Source organism: Monodelphis domestica, chromosome 8, assembly GCF_027887165.1.
Source record: "Monodelphis domestica isolate mMonDom1 chromosome 8, mMonDom1.pri, whole genome shotgun sequence".
Taxonomy (NCBI): Eukaryota; Metazoa; Chordata; class Mammalia; order Didelphimorphia; family Didelphidae; genus Monodelphis; species Monodelphis domestica.
Genome location: NC_077234.1, coordinates 64,142,363 through 64,162,495, shown reverse-complemented (window position 1 = coordinate 64,162,495; position 20,133 = coordinate 64,142,363). Strand labels below are relative to the sequence as shown.

The 20,133-nt window shown below is 36.1% G+C and overlaps 1 long non-coding RNA gene across 1 annotated transcript in view; it reads left to right on the top strand.

Moving 5' to 3' along the window:
* The window catches only part of LOC103096175 (uncharacterized), a 62,196-nt gene that overhangs the window by 12,295 nt on the left and 29,768 nt on the right, over window positions 1–20,133 (top strand). The window contains exon 2 of the long non-coding RNA XR_008913928.1: window positions 8,768–8,883. This is a non-coding gene — a long non-coding RNA (uncharacterized LOC103096175). The remainder of the gene's footprint in view (window positions 1–8,767; window positions 8,884–20,133) is intronic.

The following is a 20,133-nucleotide window of genomic DNA, read 5'->3' as shown; positions in this document are numbered from 1 at the left end:
TAGGACTATCTCTTGACAGGGATTCAAATGAAATGAACGCTTCCACTTGGGTTTGGTTTGGGTCCAATTTGGATGACATTTTGCTATCTCAGTTTTGCTTTTGAAAACACATGGGGCTAGTTCCATTTCAAACTGGTTCACTAGGGTTGGAGGGGAAAAATTTAGTCTGGACTGTGACTAATTAATATATTATATGTGTGTGTGTGTATGTGTATACATAGGTACATATTTTATATTCCAAAAGGCTTATGGGCTTATCTACAGATGTAGGTTTGTTAAAATCAGCAACCCCTGTTAAAGTGCTAACTAAAGGAGGTCCACCACCATGCATTCCACAATACCCACTTAGCAAAGAGGCCATTTATGGGATTGCCCCAAATAATAAATTCATTATTTCAACAACGCATAATAATACCATGCATCTCTGAATATAACACCCCAATTTTATTGGCTAAAAAACCCAAGCTAGATGCTGAAGGACAAATAGTCTATAGATTAGTTCAATATTTAAGAGCTGTTAATGATCATGTAGTAAAATCTTACCCAGTTGTACCAAGTCCTGCTAGAATCATTTCATCTATCCCAAGTCATGCAAAATATTTTACTGTGGTTGATTTATGTTCTGCTTTTTTCTTAATACCTATACAGGAAGATTCACAAAAGATATTTGCATTCATGTGGCAGGGAAATAAATATTCATGGCCCGGTTTGCCAGAGGGATTCTGTGAAAGTCCTTTATTGTTTTCTCAAATCTTAAACAAAGATTTGAAAAAAATTTAGTTTAAGGACAGTAACTTCACTTTGTAGATGATTTACTTCTAGCATCACCATCTGTGAAAGTGTGCCTACATGATAGTAAACTTCTGTGTGAGCTCTACAAGAAGGGACACAAAATACTAAAAACTAAATTTCAATGGTGTCTTCCTCATGTAGAATATTTAGGGTTTGTGCTGTCTGAGGGGTCCAGAAACATTTCACAAAAGAAAGTTGAAGACATACTAAAGCTGAGTGCTCCTAAGACCAAAAGGCAACTCAGAGCTATCTTAGGAACCACAGGTTTTTGCAGACAATGGATATCTAATTATGATGAAGTTATAAAACCACTGACTGCTTTAACAAAAGACACTGAGAAAGATCCACTGAAACAAAACCCAGAACATTTGCAAGCCATTGCAAAGTTAAAAGAGGTAATATTATGAGCTCCTGCTCTTGATATCGCTAATTATTTGAAACCATTCTGGCTTTATGTCCATAAGTGAAAGGGAATAGCTTCAGGTGTTTTGACTCAGAGTTTAGTACCAAACCGACATCCTATTGCATATTATTCTGGTCAACTAGATCCCATAGCTGCAGGAATAGCTCCATGCTTAAGAGGGGTGACAGCAACTGCATTGCTTGTTACCAAATCTGCAGATTTAGTGTTAGGCTGCCCACTGACAGTTTATTGTTCACATGAAGTCGAGGCACTTCTCTGAAAGTTCAGAATGCAGGCATTTTCAGATCAACGCCTGGCTAAATATGACATAGTGTTTTGGGGGAATGAACATATAACATTAAAGAGATGCAACACCTTAAATCCAGCTACATTATTACCTGATTTACCAACACAGGGGGAACCATTGCATGATTGTGAAACTGTAGTACAATTAATAGAAAGACCTCAAGAAAATCTGTCAGACACACCTCTTGAAAACCCTGACCTGATCTTATTCACAGATGGATCATCATATATGCAGAATGCAGATTTACAGGTGCTGTGGTAGTAAGTGAATTTGAGACCCTATGGTTTGATTCACTACCTAGGAACCCAACTACTCAGGGAGCAGAATTAATCACTTTAAAACATGCACGTGAGCTTGCAAGAGACAAATGTGCAAATATTTACGCTAATTCCAAATATGCATTTGGAATTTGCCATACCATTGGTTCTATCTGGCTTCAGAGAGGATTTTTAACATCTTGTGGGAAAAAAAAAATCACTCATGTTGAAATAATTCGAGAATTACTGTCATCTCTCCAACTACTAAAAGAGTTGGCAGTGATTCACTGCAAAGGGCATTCTTTAGGACAAGAATTAATTGCCAGAGGAAATCATAGGGTGGATATGGCTGCACGATATGCTGCACAAAATTCTCCAGCTTCCATTATGAATCTCTCTGTTATAGATTTAGAAAAAACATACAATGACAAAGAGGTTAGAAGTGGGAGCAAAATTTTGGAGCTAGAAAAGAAAATGGGATTTGGATAGCATCAGTAGAAAATATCTTCCAAAAGCATTTTATTATTACATCTGCCAAGTAATACACAAAAAGGGTCATTTTGTGACACAAGCATTAATTGATACTGTTAAAAGAACTTGGTTAGCTCTGGGAATCAGCACTGTGGCAAATAAGACCTGCTCAGCTTGCTCTGTGTGTGCACAATTTAACCAAAGCATATATAAGCAAAAGGTTTTTGATAGTCATCCAGTAGCTCACACACCATTGGAATATTTGCAAATAGATTATATCAACATGTCCAAATCAGGACAATTTAAATTTTGCCTAGTAATAGTGGACCAACTAACTAGATGGCCAGAAACTTTTCCATCTAGTAAAAATACACCAAGCTTTGTAGCCAAAATCTTGTTGAGAGAGATCATTCCAAGATATGGTATACCACTAAGTAGATTCTGACAAAGGGAGCCATTTTACAAATTTGGTTCTAAAACAAGTTTATGAGAATCTGTGCATCACACCAAAATTTAATGTCCCATATCACCCTCAAAGTTCTAGGTAGGTGGAGAGACTAAACAGAGAAATCAAAATTATGGTTGGGAAATTGTGCATGGAAACTCACTTGAAGTGACCAGAGATTTTGCCTCTAGTACTGTTCTATCTGTGCACTAGACCAAGAGGAGATGTGCGTATCTCACCATATAAAATGTTATTTGTACATTCATCATTGCAGTCAAAAAGTTTTAAAACAGCTGATGTATCTATGCTTAGAAGGGATCTTGCACTTGTTGAATACATAATGGAGTTATAAATCAGGGTTAGAGAATTACAAGAAATGGGAATTTTAAGCCAATGAGGTCCATTATCTTATGTACTCCATATGATAAAACTTGAGGATTCAGTTTACATAAAAAACTTTAATAGAACTAGCGCAACACAACCATTATGGGTAGGGCCTTTCCATGTCATTTTTACAACATCGTCAGCTATTTGTATATTAGAGAAAGAAATGTGACTGCATTGCTTACATGTGAAAAAAGCAGCAGTAGAAGAAGAGATTGCATCAGAAAACATGGCTGCAGTCAAAAAGATATATCAGAAAAAGAAATTATTCAAGATGAAGAAGAATGAAATGAAGACAAAGATCAAGATCAAGAAAAGGAGAAGAGCATAGAAGAAACATAGATGACAACAGAAAGGACTATTAAAAGAACTTGGTTAGCTCTGGGAATCAGCACTGTGGCAAATAAGGCAGAAAAAATCAACACAGAGAAGAGAAACACAGACTGATTATGAACATGAACTGTAAGATTTTTGTGCTATTCTGACATTACACATTTTCACTGTAGTTGCAATTAAACACTACATAGCAACAAAATGAAGTTAGAAGACAATAGCAGAGGAAGAGACTTTTGGTAAGTATTTGCTACAAAATAACATACACATATAGAACACATTTCAACTCTGCAACATCATAACCAGGGGATGACTATCCATATAAATAAATAAATACAGATAAATCAACTTGGGAAAATAATAATAATTGTACACATTAAAATAATAAGATCTTATCTCACAGGAAGACTTTATATGTTTCTAAAAGATAAAATCAAGAAAACATACATATCTTTCTAAAGAAAATATTTAAGTTTTTTTCAGACTATTGTAAGGGGGGAAGTTTATTTTCCTCCTGAAACATGTAAATAGTTTATACATAACATATACATAGATGTAGAAATTGTACATATCCGTATATATATACAGATGTATATATTGTTAAATTATTTAAAAGTTTTTATTTTATTAATATAGTAAGTTGATTTTGAGTTTTAATGTAGTTAATTTTGGTTTTCTGTATTAATGATAGGATAAGGTCTTAGCAAAATAAAGTTTCATATGAAGTGTTCAAATAGGATTAATAAAATGAAGTTTGCATGAATTTTGCATAGTTATTATTTTAGACTTTAAAAAAAATTAATTTATTTAGTCAATTTAGAACATTATTACTTGGTTACAATAATCACAATATTTCCCTCCCTCCCCTCCACCCACCCTTCCCATGGCCAATGCGCAATTTCATTGGGTATTGTGTCCTTGTTCAGAACCTCTTTCCATGTTGTTGGTGTTTGCATAGACTTTTGTTTTTTTGTAAAACATAAGTTAGGCTTTGTAACTGTATTTTATTGTTTCAAAGGTTTTTCAAAAATTTGCATTTTGTTTTGTGCATTTTGAATTTTGGTAATTATATGTTTTGCACTTGAATTTCTGCAAATATATTTTTATTGATTATTTGTTTTCATTGAAATTTTATTTTCTTTCATTTATATCCCTAGTACAAGTTAGCATAGATAAAATGTAGCAATAAGAATAGGATAAGATAAGCATATGATTGACTATTTTTAGGAAATATAAAAATAATAATAAGGTTAGGTATAGCTTTAGAATTACATAGAATAGTGAGTATATGGGAGAGGTTTTTCATCCCTCAATATGCTCAAAGGGAAGAAATTGTAAGGATGATATTAGAAAATAAATATTGTTTTATTAATTTAGTGATAAGAAGTAAAGTGGTTGGCTTGAGAAAGAACTGGAGTTTGAAGCAGAGCTGAGAGAGCATGTTGATTTCAGATGTTGACAGTTATAACCCTTTTCTGTGTCAATTACTCTCTCTGGCAGTTGGTTGTTGGTCTTTGGCAGTTGGCAGAGACACACTCTCAGAGACTCTATCTCAGGGCTAGAGGAGGTAACCTCTTACCTCTCTCTCTGTCTGAGGTAAAGATCTGAAGGAGTTTAGTGTTTTTCCTTTCCCAACTTGGGAAACACTATTATCTATCTATTGTGATTTATATAAATTGATTAAACTCTGAGAAGACCAAAGAAAAACCTGGTCTTTGGTTGGGACTTTGAGTCTGTTAAGGCTCAGAGTCCTAACTTGATATTTCTTGAGACTCAACCAGCTAGCCATTGCTATTTTATAATTTGAAGGTGAAGTTAAGATTTATAAGGATAATAGTGGTAGATTTATTTAATAAATTTAATAAATATATATAAATTATATAAAAACATAATAAATAATAAATTTAATAAATATGTGTTAGTCAGATCAGAGAGGAGTAGTGTAGTCTGTGAAACACAGGAGAAGCAGTTCCTTGTGGAACCAGGGAGTTTATTCAAGTGGATTTAGAATCCCTTAGAATTAGAAATTCTTCTTTATCCTTATATATTTCAATAAATATTTTATTTTTATAATAAGAGTCTCTTTAGCATCCTTGCTCCTGGCCCTGAAGGGAAATTCACATTTGAGCTTCACTTCATCACTGAAGATACTTTTGATTACATCTATCAAAATTATCTGAACAGTTTTGATATATATTTTTTAACTTGCCATTTATTGATTTTTACAATGTATACATAGCATATTCATATATAGTTTGTATATATAGTATATGAATGTATAGCATAGTATATATAGTCAAAAATTAGTAGAATTCTAGCTTTTGATTTGGGGTTTGATTTGGTGATTGATTCTAATCCATGGAGATATTTACAAATAGAATCATGAATAAATGCTTAGCATAGTGCCTAGAATTTGGTAAGGACTTGATAAGTACTTCTTGATTTGAATTGACAAGCATCTTGACTTGATCATTTGGGCATTTACCTATTATCAATTGGGGAATGGCTGAACAGTTTGTGGTATAGGATTGCAATGATATAACACTGGGAAATAAGAAATAATGAACAAGATAATCACAAGAAAATCTGGAAAGACTTATATGAAGTAAGCAAAACTTGGAGAAGGTTGTACACAGTGACAACAATAATGTATGATGATAAGCTGTGAGTGAATTAACTGTTATCAGCAATGCAAGGACCCAGAACAACTCAAAGGCACTTATGAAGAAAAAGGTTATTTAATGCCATAGAAGCAACTGATGGAACCCAAATGCAGATTGAAGCTCACCATTTGTCTCTGGATTTCCTTCATGCGTTTTTCTCTAGTTTAAGTGATAGGTGTCGTCTTTCACAACATGATGGACATGGAAATAGGTATCATATTGCCTATTATCTTGTGGAGGGTATAGGAGTGGAAGAGAGGAAGAAAATATGGAAGAGAAAATGCCAGAAAATGATTATTAAAGGTTGTATCATCGTGTAAAAATGTTTTTGAAAAAATTATTTCTCTTTTTGAGACAGGAAGTTGAATGCATTGACTTTCTGAGATCTTTGGTTTCTATGATTGATGCATAAAAGTTTGAAGATATGATTTTAAACAGTTATTTGTATATGTATTATAGTTACACATTTACTAATACTTGGTTTTGAAAAAAATTAAAGAAAAGCCTGTAGGAATGTCAATTATATTAAAGGACATAGCTTCAATGGATTTTGCATTTGTTGCCCTTAAGTGAATGGAGTTTTTTCGATTTCTATCTTAAAAATAGTTTAAACTATTGACTCTAGACTTTCTTAATTGGACTTATTCTTATATTCTCTTGTGAATAAATAACCATTTGCTAATTCAACATTCAAAAACCACTTATGGTGTAATCCATTGCTTGGATTTGTACTATCATAAATTGGATTCCAATTTTCCATAATTCTCAGGAATCTCTTTGTCCTTCCAGAAATCCACACAGACCTCCAGATTTAAGGTACAACAATGAAGTTGTGAACTCCTCTCAGAAGGAAAAGTAAATTGGAGTAGTTAGAAAGGCAATTTCTTTCGAGGTAGATTGACATTGTTTGAAAATCTCATGGTAATTGTGGACAGAAGAATCTGGGTCTTTTACTGTTGTTTTTATGTTCTTTTAGTTTTCAAAACCATGTGTGTGACCCATCTTCATCAGGCTGATGCCATTTAATGGCTCTATTGTTAAATGATCAGATTCTGTAGCTCTTAAACTTGCAGTTGCTAGCAGAGCACAACAGAAGTTGGTTTTTAAAAAAAGCTGAGATTCAGAAACTCCCACTCCTTGACCATGATGCTCTCTTCTCCCGGAGCCATGTGATAGAGTGCATGCACCCTGGCTGGCAAATCCTTACCACTGCTTCTTCTGCTCTAGGACTAGGAAGTTCAAGATTTTGAGGTCCAGGAACTATTTATGTTATAGTCATTTTATTCCACTCCACTGATGCCATCTATAGGGCTGAAAGGGAGATAGTGCATTGGATCCTAAGATGCTATGCTCTGGGAAAAAGTGCATTATTGGATCTGTAACCTGTGCTTAGAAAAAGGGGCCGATTCCATGATTGGCTCCTTTGCCCCACCAACCTCCAGTTTTTACTCACAACAATCTAAACTAACTAATTCACAATTAAACAGACACAATCAAAGTTCCAAAGTCTAGTCAGTCAGCTCATTAAGATGATCTGGGAACATCTTTGAATGACCACCTATAATTAAAATGTTCTGTAATTTGGGTGTAGTTCTATGTGGATCATGGAGGAGATAAAAAAGATAATTATGACATTGTCTCTGCCTTCATGGATATTCTATATAGATACAAAGAGGCAAAGCATAGAATACATATATAATAACTGAGGCAGAGGTTGGAAATATTAATCACATTGACAAATACTAATTGAGCATTTAATATTTCTAGAGTATTATATTAGGCATATGGGGAGATATAAAAATTAAATAAAATATGATCCTTGACCTCAAGAAACTTACAATATAGTAGATAGCCCTGCCCAAAGAAAGTAACAGAAGGAGAGGTATACCTGCAGGCTCTCAAACTATATGACTTTCTACTGTTATTCCTTTAAGTTTTGAGAAATTGGTTAAAAAAGGCTTAAGGAGTAAGGAAATGACTGGAGGACATTGGTGGTAAAGTGATTCTTCTCTTTCCTAAGTCATGCAAAAAGACATCACTTTATTTTGGTATTGTGCACTGCTGAAGAGATATTTGTTGACTGGTATTCAATCCCAGTACAAAACACCTGAGTCTGGTAAGGTAAGCCCAGAGAAAACATGGCTTAGCAGAATAAATATATCTGAAGGTAGAGGTATTTGGTATTTGGATTTAAACTTTGCTAGACCCTATTCTGTGCGTGTATGTGTGTGCATGATCTTGAGATCACCTTACTTATCAAGATGAGTGCCTGACCCTGTAGTAAGAATTTTACAAAAACTCGTTAAATAATTGGACCTGGGTTTCTTGTTCTATTAAATGAGAAATTCATTAGGTGATCTCTAAGGTCCCTCCTGTGTTTCAATCTATTGAAAATTTACATCCTTGTACATCACAAATAGACTTTGATTTTCTTTTCCTGTTTTCAGAATCTGCTGAGACACACACACACACACACACACACACACACACAGAGGGCAATATCTATGTGGTGATTCGCTGTATTACTGAATCTGAAAGATACATGAGTCATGTTTCCCATAACCTTTCCCATTCCCTCTTTTTATAGATAATTTTGATTGAAGGAGTGACCTAAACTTTCCATCACAGCAACACTAAGCCTCTCTAATGTTTGTGTGGTTCTTATGTATTATACAGAAAAGAATTAAATACATAAGGCTATGTTCTCCCTAGGACCAACATCAGCCTATGAACTATTCACTTTGGAGGTGATTTTCCTGGATACTTTGTCAGTCTGAATACAGAACACAATCTTCCTCAAAAAGTCTACCTCAGAAGCCATTTTAAAGGTAATCAATTTACTACATTCTGTGGAAAACCAATTTCTACAGTATTTCCATTTTCCTTATTTCCCTTTATTTGAATCTCAGTACTGGAGTTGAAATGACTCCTCTTTCCATCAAACAATCAAACTCTCTTCCATTCAAGCCTTTACTTTTCAAGATGGAGAATTAGATTCCTCCTTGAGTATCATGGAATAGCAGATCTTTTCAGCTTTTAAAATCATCCCTGATATGTGGGCCATTTCTAGGACTCAATAATGAATGTAACAATTGGACACAGGGTAGGCAGTGGTCCAGTAAAGATCATAGGAACATAATGAGGTGTGAAAAGGCTCTGTCTACTTCCTCTTTTTCCTAGGGAGCTTCAATATATGGCTAATGAGGTTCTGTTTGGGATACTTATTCATGGTGAACACCAAGGCAATAAAGACCAGTCAAGAGTATTATGGAAGTACAACAGTTAGAAGTGCTGAGCCCAGTGAATAGAAATAAAAGCTTATTGAGCTCAACTCATTTGTTCCTATCCTTGTTTATATTCAAGTGGCATTTGAGCCCTTTGGGAGACTTTGATATTTGAAAAAACGAGACTTACAGCAATCACACTGAGCAAACGGGTATCAAAGAGAAATAGAAAAGTAAGCAGAACCAAGAGGATGTTGTACACAGTAACAGCACTAATATACAATGTTCAACTATGAATGAATCAACTCATATCAGCAATGCAAGGATCTAAGACCAATGCCAAAGAACTGATGACAAAAAAGGCTATTCAACATTATAGAAGAAAATGATGGAGTCAATGTAGATTGCCATTTCAGTAAGAACATCCTCCATCTGATATGGAGAATTTAAGACCATTTGATCCTCTTTCTATATCTCTTTTTAAAAAATTTTCCATGTTTGTCATGTTGTCTTAAAGAAATGGCAAATAGCATTAATGTGGAACTTATAATATCCTGGCATTATTACCCTCTTAAAAGCATGTCTTATTAGCTGATTGCCTAGGTATCATGGTGGCTCAGTGGATAGAGTCTTCAATTGGTAGTCAAGAAAAACTGAGTTTAAATCCTATCTCAGTTTTTTATTGGCTGTGTGACCCTGGATAAGTCATTTTTTTCTCTTCCTAGCCTCAATCCTCACATTTATAAAATGGGTATATTCAAAAGCCTCTCCCTAATGAGATTGTCCTAAGAATTTGGTTGAAAAGCCATATCTGGATACCCAGTGAATTCACTGACCAACTGGAATATTAAGGATATGTCAACTGTGGCATAGTTCTATTAAAATAAAGTCACAAGTACTAAAGCTCTTGGTGTTACTGCATGCCCACAGAGACAACATAAAAGGTTTTTATGCTTTGTTTTGTTTTTGGAAGCTTCCAGGCTTTTAAAGTTGAAGGAAACAAGAAGACCAAAGAAATGGTAGGATGTCTGCTTGGGATGGCTGGGACAATGTTCACTGACAGTGGAGAAGGACAACCTGCTCAATTCTTGTTACAACTCTGTTGTAAAAAAAGGCACATAATGAGAGAATGACCTCTCCTCCCTCTCCCTCCCTCCCACCTTCTCTTTCTGTCTCTCTTCTCTGTCTGTCTCTCTATTTCTCTCTTTCTGTGTCTCTCTGTTTCTGTCTTTGTATGTTTCTCTGTCTCTCTGTGTCTCTCTGTGTCTGTCTGTCTCTGTCTCTCTCTGTATTTGTCTCTTTGTCTCTCTGTCTCTCTCTGTCTCTGTCTGTCTGTCTGTCTCCATCTCTACCTCAAGTGTTGATCTTTTGTTAATTGTAGCCCATCAGATATAAACTATATTAACTTTAGTTTTAGCGTATGCGAGCATGCCAACTGTTGTCTGGCATGTTTAGACATAGCTAAATAGAAAAAAAAAAAACAGGGCGCCCTCCAGCAGAGATATTCAAGAAGGCATATAAAAGGAGGGACTTTTCTTTGAACTCTAAATATAAATGTTTCTATCTATTGTTCAGGGATATGCCTTCAGCTCAGCACTAAACTGATGACAAAGACTCTGTATATTTGGAATTTAATCTCTTACTGTTTTCTTATATAGTAGAGAAGACCATTATGGAATTGATCCAAGAAAAGCAGGAAATACTTGGAGTTCTAAATCAAAATTTCAGTTAGATCAATCATATTAATTTTACATCTTTTTGGAAAGATTTATCATTATTTTTTAAAAGTCAAAGTGATTAGCACCTATCATTGCTTAATGCTGAAGAATGGTGATAGAGGAATGTGATCTTAAGGTCAGATATCCTTAGCAGGATAATAATAAATGACATTTATAAAGCTCTTTCTTGTTTGCAAAATGCTTTACAAATATCTCATTTGAACCTTGCAACAATCTTGTGAGGGAGATATTGAAGGCATGATTATTCCCATTTTATAGATGAAGATACCGAGTCTCAAAGAGATTAAGTGGTATGACCATGGTCATATACTTGAGTAAGAACTAGGAGAGGGATTTGTGAGGGATAGAGTCATAGGTCAGATCTTAGCCTAGGTCTTCTAGACTCGATTCCATGGGTCTTCTCTTAACCAAATTGTCCCAACTGTTCACATAGGAGCTTGTGTGATCCATGACTTTTAAAAAAAATTTTAAACATTATTTTATTTGGTCATTTTCATACATTATTCATTGGAAACAGAGATCATTTTCTTTTCCTCCCCCCATTCCCCTCCCTAGCTGATGCGCAATTCCACTGGGTATCACATGTGTCCTTGATCAGAACCCATTTCCTTGTTGTTGGTATTTGCATTAGGGTGCTCATTTAGCGTCTCTCCTTGATCATATCCCCTCAACCCCTGTAGTCAAGCAGTTGCTTTTCCTCGGTGTTTTTACTTCCACAGTTTATCCTCTGCTTGAGGACAGTGTTTTTTCTCATAGATCCCTGCAGATTGTTCAGGGACACTGCATTGCCATTAATGGAGAATTCCATTACGTTTGATTGTGCCACAGTGTATCTGTATCTGTGTACAATGTTCTCCTGGTTCTGCTCCTTTCACTCTGCATCACTTCCTGGAGGTCGTTCCAGTTCCCATGGAATTCCTCCAGTTTATTATTCCTTTTAGCACAATAGTATTCCATCACCAACATATACCATAATTTGTTCAGCCATTTCCCAATTGAAGGGCATCCCCTCATTTTCCAATTTTTGGCCACCACAAAGGGCGCAGCTTTGAAAATTCTTGTACGTGCCTTTTTCCTTATTATCTCTTTGGGGTACAAACCCAGCAGTGCTATGGCTGGATCAAAGGGAAGACAGTCTTTTAGTGTCCTTTGTTCATAGTTTCAAATTGCCCTCCAGAATGGTTGGATCAATTCACAACTCCACCATCAATGAATTAGTGTCCCCACTTTGCCACACCCCCTCCAGCATTCATTGCTTCCCTCTGCTGTCATGTTAGCCAATCTGCTAAGTGTGAGGTGATACCTCAGAGTTGTTTTGATTTGCATCTCTCTGATTATAAGAGATTTAGAACATTTTTTCATGTGCTTATTAACAGTTTTGATTTCTTTAGCTGAAAATTGCCTATTCATGTTCCTTGCCCATTTTTCAATTGGAGAATTGCTTGATTTCTTGTACAACTGGTTTAGCTCTTTATAAATGTGAGTAATTAGACCTTTGTCAGAGGTTTTTGTTATGAAGATTGTTTCCCAATTTGTTGCTTTCCTTCTAATTTTAGTTACATTGGTTTTGTTTGTACAAAACCTTTTTAATTTGATGTAATTAAAATTATTTATTTTACATTTTGTGACTCTTTCTAAGTCTTGCTTGGTTTTAAAATATTTCCCTCCCCAAAGGTCTGACATGTATACTATTCTGTGTTCACTTAATTTACTTATAGTTTCCTTCTTTATATTCAAGTCATTCACCTATTCTGAGTTTATCTTGGTGTAGGGTGTGTGAGGTGTTTATCCAAACCTAATCTCTCCCACACTGTCTTCCAATTTTCCCAGCAGTTTTTATCAAATACTGAATTTTTGTCCCAAAGTTGGGGTCTTTGGGTTTGTCATAGATTGTCTTGCTGAGGTCATTTACCCCAAGTCTATTCCACTGATTCTCCATTCTGTCTCTTAGCCAGTACCATATTGTTTTGATGACCACTGCTTTGTAATATAGTTTGAGATCTGGGACTGCAAGACCACCTTCCTTTGTATTTTTTTCTTCATTATTTCCCTGGATATCCTTGATCCTTTGTTTTTCCAAATGAACTTTGTTATGGTTTTCTCTAATTCAGTAAAAAAGTTTTTTGGAAGTTCAATGGGTATGGCACTAAATAGATAGATAAGTTTGGATAGGATGGTCATTTTTATTATGTTAGCTCGTCCTACCCATGAGCAATCAATGTTTTTCCAATTGTTTAGGTCTAGTTTTAATTGTGTGGATAGTGTTTTGTAGTTGTGTTCATATAGTTCCTGTGTTTGTCTCGGCAGATAGATTCATAAGTATTTTATATTGTCTCAGGTGACTTTAAATGGAATTTCTCTTTCTAATTCTTGCTGCTGAACTGGGTTGGAGACATATAGAAATGCTGATGATTTATGCGGGTTTATTTTGTATCCTGCAACTTTGCTAAAGTTGTGGATTATTTCCACTAGCTTTTTGGTTGATTCTCTAGGATTCTTTAAGTAAATCATCATATCATCTGCAAAGAATGACAGCTTGGTCTCCTCATTGCCAATTTTTTTTTTTATAAACCCTTACCTTCTGTCTTGGAGTCAATACTGTGTATTGGCAGTAGAGTGGTAAGGGTTAGGCAATGGGGGTCAATGCCCAGGGTCACACAGCTGGGAAGTGTCTGAGGCCAGATTTGAACCTAGGACCTCCCGTCTCCAGGCCTGGCTCTCAATCCACTAAGCTACCCAGCTGTCCCCCTCCTCATTGCCAATTTTAATACCTTCAATTTCTTTTTCTTCTCTAATTGCTACTGCTAGTGTTTCTAGTACCATATTAAATAATAAAGGTGACAATGGGCATCCTTGTTTTACTCTTGATCTTATTGGGAAGGCTTCGAGTTTATCCTCATTGCAGATGATGTTTGCTGATGGTTTTAGATAGATGCTGTTTATTATTTTTAGGAAAGGCCCTTCTATTCCTATACTTTCTAGTGTTTTCAATAGAAATGGGTGTTGTATTTTATCAAAGGCTTTTTCTGCATCTATTGAGATAATCATGTGATTTTTGTCAGTTTGCTTGTTTATATGGTCAATTATGTGGATGGTTTTCCTAATATTGAACCATCCTTGCATTCCTGGTATGAACCCTACCTGATCATAGTGGACAACCTTTGTGATGTGATGGCTGGAGTCTTTTTGCTAGTATCCTATTTAAAATTTTTGCATCTATATTAATTAGGGATATTGGCCTACAGTTTTCTTTCTCCATTTTTAACCTGCCTGGCTTTGGGATCAGTATCATGTTTGTGTCATAAAAAGAATTTGGTAGAACCCCTTCTTGGCTTATTCTGTCAAATAATTTGTATAATATTGGGATTAGTTGTTCTTTCAATGTTTGATAGAATTCATTTGTGAATCCATCTGGACCTGGGGATTTTTCCTTAGGGAGTTCTTTGATGGCTTGTTCAATTTCTTTTTCTGATATGGGGTTGTTTAGGTAATTTATTTCTTCCTCTTTTAGTCTAGGCAATTTATATTTTTGTAAGTATTCATCCATATCACCTAGATTGCCATATAATTGGGCATAGTAGTTTTTAATGATTTCCTTAATTTCCTCTTCATTAGAGGTGAGGTCTCCCTTTTCATCTTGGATACTGTCAATTTGTTTTTTTTTCTTTCCTTTTTAAAATTAGACTGACTAGTACTTTGTCTATTTTATTTTTTTCAAAGTACCAGCTTCTAGTCTTATTTATTAAATCAATAGTTCTTTGACTTACAATTTTATTCTCCTTTGATTTTCAGGATCTCTAATTTAGTCTTCATTTGAGGATTTTTAATTTGTTCACTTTCTAGTTTTTTAATTTGCATGTCCAATTCATTGACCTCTGCCCTTCTTAATTTGTTTATATATGAACTCAAGGATATAAATTTCCCCCTGAGAACTGTTTTGGCTGCATCTCATAGGTTTTGAAAGGATGTCTCAACATTGTCATTTTCTTCAATGAAGTTATTGTTTCTACGATTTGTTCTTTAACTAGCCAGTTTTGGAGAATCATATTGTTTAATTTCCAATTAATTTTTTATTTATCTGTCCATGTACCCTTATTAATTATTATTTTCATTGCATTGTGGTCTGAGAAGGTTGCGTTTATTATTTCTGCCCTTTTGCACTTGTTTGCAATGATTTTGTGCCCTAATAAATGGTCAATTTTTGTGTATGTACCGTGTGCTACTGAAAAGAAGGTGTATTCCTTTTTGTCCCAATTTTTTTTCTCCTCATTTCTACTAACTAATTTTTCTAAGATTTCATTCGCTTCTCTCACCTCTTTCTTACTTATTTTTTGGTTTGATTTATCTAGTTCAGATAGAGGAAGGTTCAGATCTCCCACTAGCATAGTTTTTCTATCTATTTCATCCTTGAGCTCTTCTAGTTTCTCCTTTAGAAATTTGGATGCTATGCCATTTGGTGCATACTTATTGAGTACAGATATTTCCTCATTGTCTATACTGCCTTTTATCAGGATGTAATTACCTTCCCTATCTCTTTTAACTAGATTTATTTTTACTTTGGCTTTGTCAGATATCATGATTGCAACTCCTGCCTTCTTTTTATCAGTTGATGCCCAATAGATTTGGTTCCATCCTCTTACTTTCACCCTATGCGTATCTACCTTCCTCATGTGTTTTTCTTGCAGACAGCATATGGTAGGGTTTTGGATTCTAATCCACTCTGCTATTCGCTTGCGTTTTATGGGTGAGTTCATTCCATTCACATTCAGGGTTATGATTACTAGCTGCGTATTTCCCAGCATTTTGATTTCTACTCCTGGTCCTGCCTTTTCTTCTTTCTCTATTTCCTTCTACACCAATGTTTGTTTATAATCAGTCCCCCTAGTTCCCACCCTTATTTTACTTCCCTTTCTACCCCCTTCCCTTCTTATTCCCCCTTATTTTCCCCTGTAGTCTTTCTAAAATTAACCCCCCGCTCCCTCCCTCTCTTGTACTGCTTCCCTCTGTACCAGTCCATTTTTTACCCTTCTACTTCCCTATAAGGCACACATCTATTCTCTGCCCCAATGGATTGAATTGTTCTTCCCTCTTTGGGTCAGTTTCAAAGCACTTATGAGGTGAATATTTCCTATCTTCAATCTCTTTACCCTTCCAGTGTATCGATGTTCTCCCCCCTCCTGCCATGAACTTCTTTGTGACATATAAATTTACCCCCATTTGTTTCTTTTCCCATTTCTTTTAGTATTAACCTCTTTTTTTTAGCTCTGGTTGTATACACACACACACACACATACACACACAAACATGTATATGTATTTATGCATGCATATATCTGTATACCTATTTATGTCTTGTCCTTTCATCCTATACAGTTTGTCACTGTTCCCTCTAAGTGTAATTCTTCTAGCTGCCCAGGTGATAGCAACAGTTTTTAAGAGTTACCAATGACCTCTTTTCTTATAGGGATACATATCATTTTAACTTATTGGGTCTCTTAAAAATTTTTGTTGTTGTTGTTTTGTTTTGTTTTTCTTTCCCCCTTCTTTTTTAATTACCTTTTGATGATTCTCTTGAGTTCTGTGCTTGGACATCAAATTTTCTGTTCAGGTCTGGTCTTTTCTTTATGAAAGCTTGGAATTCTTCTATTGTGTTGAATGACCATACTTTCCCCTGTAAGAATATAGTCAGTTTTGATGGGTATGTGATTTTTGGTTGTAGACCTAGTTCCCTTGCTTTCTGGAATATCATATTCCATGCCTTTCGGTCCTTCAGTGTGGATGCAGGCAGATCCTGGGTTATCCTCACTGTGTTTCTGTGGTACCTGAATGACTTCTTGGCAGCTTGTAATATCTTTTCTTTGGTCTGATATTTTTTAAATTTGGCTATAACATTTCTGGGTGTTGTCAGTTGGGGATTAAATATAGGAGGTGATCTGTGGATTCTTTCAATCTCCACTTTCCCCTCTTGTTCTAGGATATTGGGGCAATTTTACTGAATAATTTCCTGTAGTATTATGTCCAGGCTTTTTCTTTTGTCATGGTCTTCTGGTAGACCAATGATTCTTAAATTGTCTCTTCTCAAATGATTTTCTAAATTGTCTGTTTTGTGAATGAGATGCTTCACATTTTTCCTCAATTTTTTCATTTTTTTTTGTTTTATTTTATAGTGTCCTGCTGCCTTGTGAGGTCACTTAATTCCAGTTGTTGTATTCTGGTTCTTAAAGACTGGATTTCATCCCTGGCTTTTTGGTCATCCTTTTCCTTCTGGTCTGATTTTCTTTGAAGGTCATCTTTCATCCTCTTTACCTCGTCTTTCATCTCCTTTGCCTCATTTAACAGCTGGTTGATTTTGGCTACCAAGACACTATTTTCTTGTTTTAGTTCAAGTGCCTCTGTGACTTATCTTAATTTTTAAGTTCTTTTCCCAATTGTCTTCAGCCTTTTTTAATCATGTTTTGAGTTCTTCCACAGCCTGTATCCAATTCATTGGGATTTCTGATTTATCGTTTGCTGATCTCTCCCCCTGTTCTATTTGCTGAGTAGAAGCTGTCTATTGTAGTTTCTTTCTTCTTTTTCTGTTGTTTGCTCAAATTCACCCCTTATTTACTCCCTGTATTTGTCTGTGCTCTTGCTCCTCTCATTTTTTTGGTTTTGGGGGCTTCTGTCAGTCTTCCCTCTTGTAACTTTAACAGGAGATCTCTAGGTGTAGTCTCTGGTGGAGGTTTGTTGTGGTTTGAGCTTCCCTGTCCTCTGGAGGCTTTTGATTGGCTTAAAGTCCAGCAGTCAATGAAGATGGGTGGGGAGCCTGGGCTTCCCTGAGTTCTGGAGACTTTTGATGGGATTAAGTTCAGCTTAGTTGGGCTGGGCGTGCTCTAAGTCCAGAACTTCCTGGAAGGCTAGAGGAAATATGGAGAATCTCCACAACTCTGGCCAGGCTGCCAGGTCTGTGCTCCCTCTCTAGCTCCTTCCCCGCCATCTATGTTGGACACTCTGAACTTGGCACAGCCCTGTTCGCAAGGTATGCCCTCCAGACCAGCACCTTTGCCCACCCAGAAGTTCCTGCTGCTGCTGGAGTCTCAGTGTTCTGGGTGGGAGGGGGAATGGGTCCTGGGACCTTCCTTCTGTCTTCCCCTTAAACCCGAGTGTTCTTGGATTCCGGCTTTTTGGGGTGGGGGGTCGTGCCTTTTTAATTAAGTCCAACAAGAGGGCTCCTTGGCTCTGTCTTATTGTTAAGTTTGATTTTCAGTCCCCTGGGAGCATTCAGTTTGTGATCAGTTAGGAAGGGTATTCAGAGGTCTGAACTTCTGCTTCTTCTAGGCTGCCATCTTGACTCCTGATCCATGACTTGTATCCTTCAATAAATTAAGGGTTTGGGGGACTGAGTTTGGGGGATGAGAAAGAGGGACCTAGTAGATGCTTAACAAATAATTGCTGATAGATTGGTGAGGCAGCCAGTGAGTATATCAGATGAAATAAGGGACAGTTTGGTGTAGGAAGTGCTCCAGTTTTTGAAAGTCAGAACATTCAAGGATAATAAACATCTAACAAGTATATAATGAGGCAGCTAGGTGGTGCAGTGGATAGAGCACTGGGCTTGGAATTATGAAGACTCATCTTCATGAGTTCAAATCTGGCTTTAGCTGTGTGACCCTGGACAAGTCACTTAACCCCTATTTCCTCATCTGTAAAATGAGTTAGAGAAGGAAATGGTAAACCACTCCAGTATCTTCGCCATGAAAACCCCAAACAGAGTCATGATTAAAATGCCTGAACAACAAAAGAAACATAATGTCCAATATGCTTACTGTGGGAGTAGAGAAAGAATGATGGAATGCTTCTCAGAGTTTAGCAACATGATAGAAAATTACCTCTTTGGAGAATGAAATGCCTTCATTCAACAGTGCAAAATATTTCATCAAAGCTGTGACTTTGGCCTGGTATACTTTGTAATTTTGAGGGAAGATTGATGCCCAATCACTTCTTTCAAGCTCTCCCAATATTCCACAGCTTCAAAAAGATAAATATTAGAGGTCAAAAAATGGTTCAGGTCAACCAATATAAAACAGGTTAGAAATGTCTCTGGACTACAGCAAAAATATACTGTATTTGGGGGCAGCTAGATGGCTCAGTGGTTTGAGAGCCAGCATACCAATAGGAAGTCCTGGGTTCAAATATGACCTCTTATACTTCCTAGCTGTGTGACCCTGGCCAAGTCACTTAACCCCCATTGCCTAGCCCTTATTGCTCTTCCACCTTGGAACCAATATACAATTTTGATTCTAAGACAGAAGGCAAGGGCTTTTCTTTTCAAGAATTTAAAAATTATATTTTACATTTCAGGAGATTATAAGCTATATATACATGTATATACATACATACATATATATTTAAATTTTGTCTTTGTGAAGAATTACAGAGAGGAGTCTCTGAATCCCTCTGCCTTTACTCTTTCACAATATTATCAGGAAACAACCAGTTTCAACATGATTCTCATATCTGTAGTAGGAAAAAAATGCTGAAACTGCCCAGACAACACTTGTTTTCTTATGGAGAAAAGAACCCAGATGAAATTCCTCATTGAGAAAGAGTCTCCTCCAGAAAACCTAGAATATCACTTTGTCTCAGCTGAATTAAAGTTACTAGAGTTCTGGGCAGAAGGAAACCTTAACATGGTAATAACGGTCACTTTAGCATTAACTATTCAGTAAAAAATAATTGAAATTGTAGACCAAAGCAAGAGGAACTAGGTGGGGCACAGTGGATGGCGTGCTGATCTTGCAGTCAGGAAGAGCTGAGTTCAAGTCTCGTCTCAGACATTTACTAGCTATGTAACCCTGGGCAAGTCACTTAGCCTCTACCTGTCTCAGTTTCCTCATTTGTAAAATGGAGATAATAATTCCTATCTCCTAGGGTTGTTGAAAGGATTAAGTGGCAATATGTAAAAGCCCTTTCTGATTAAAGTTCTATAGAAATTTCAGCAGTTATTATTACAATAGATAGGAAAATTGTTGTTCTCTTGAAACAAGCAAAAAAAAAAAGGAGCCACAGAAAAGCAGTATTTTTGTCACACCTGTAACAATTGAGAATTTCTCAAGTAGAAAGGCTGTAAGATACAG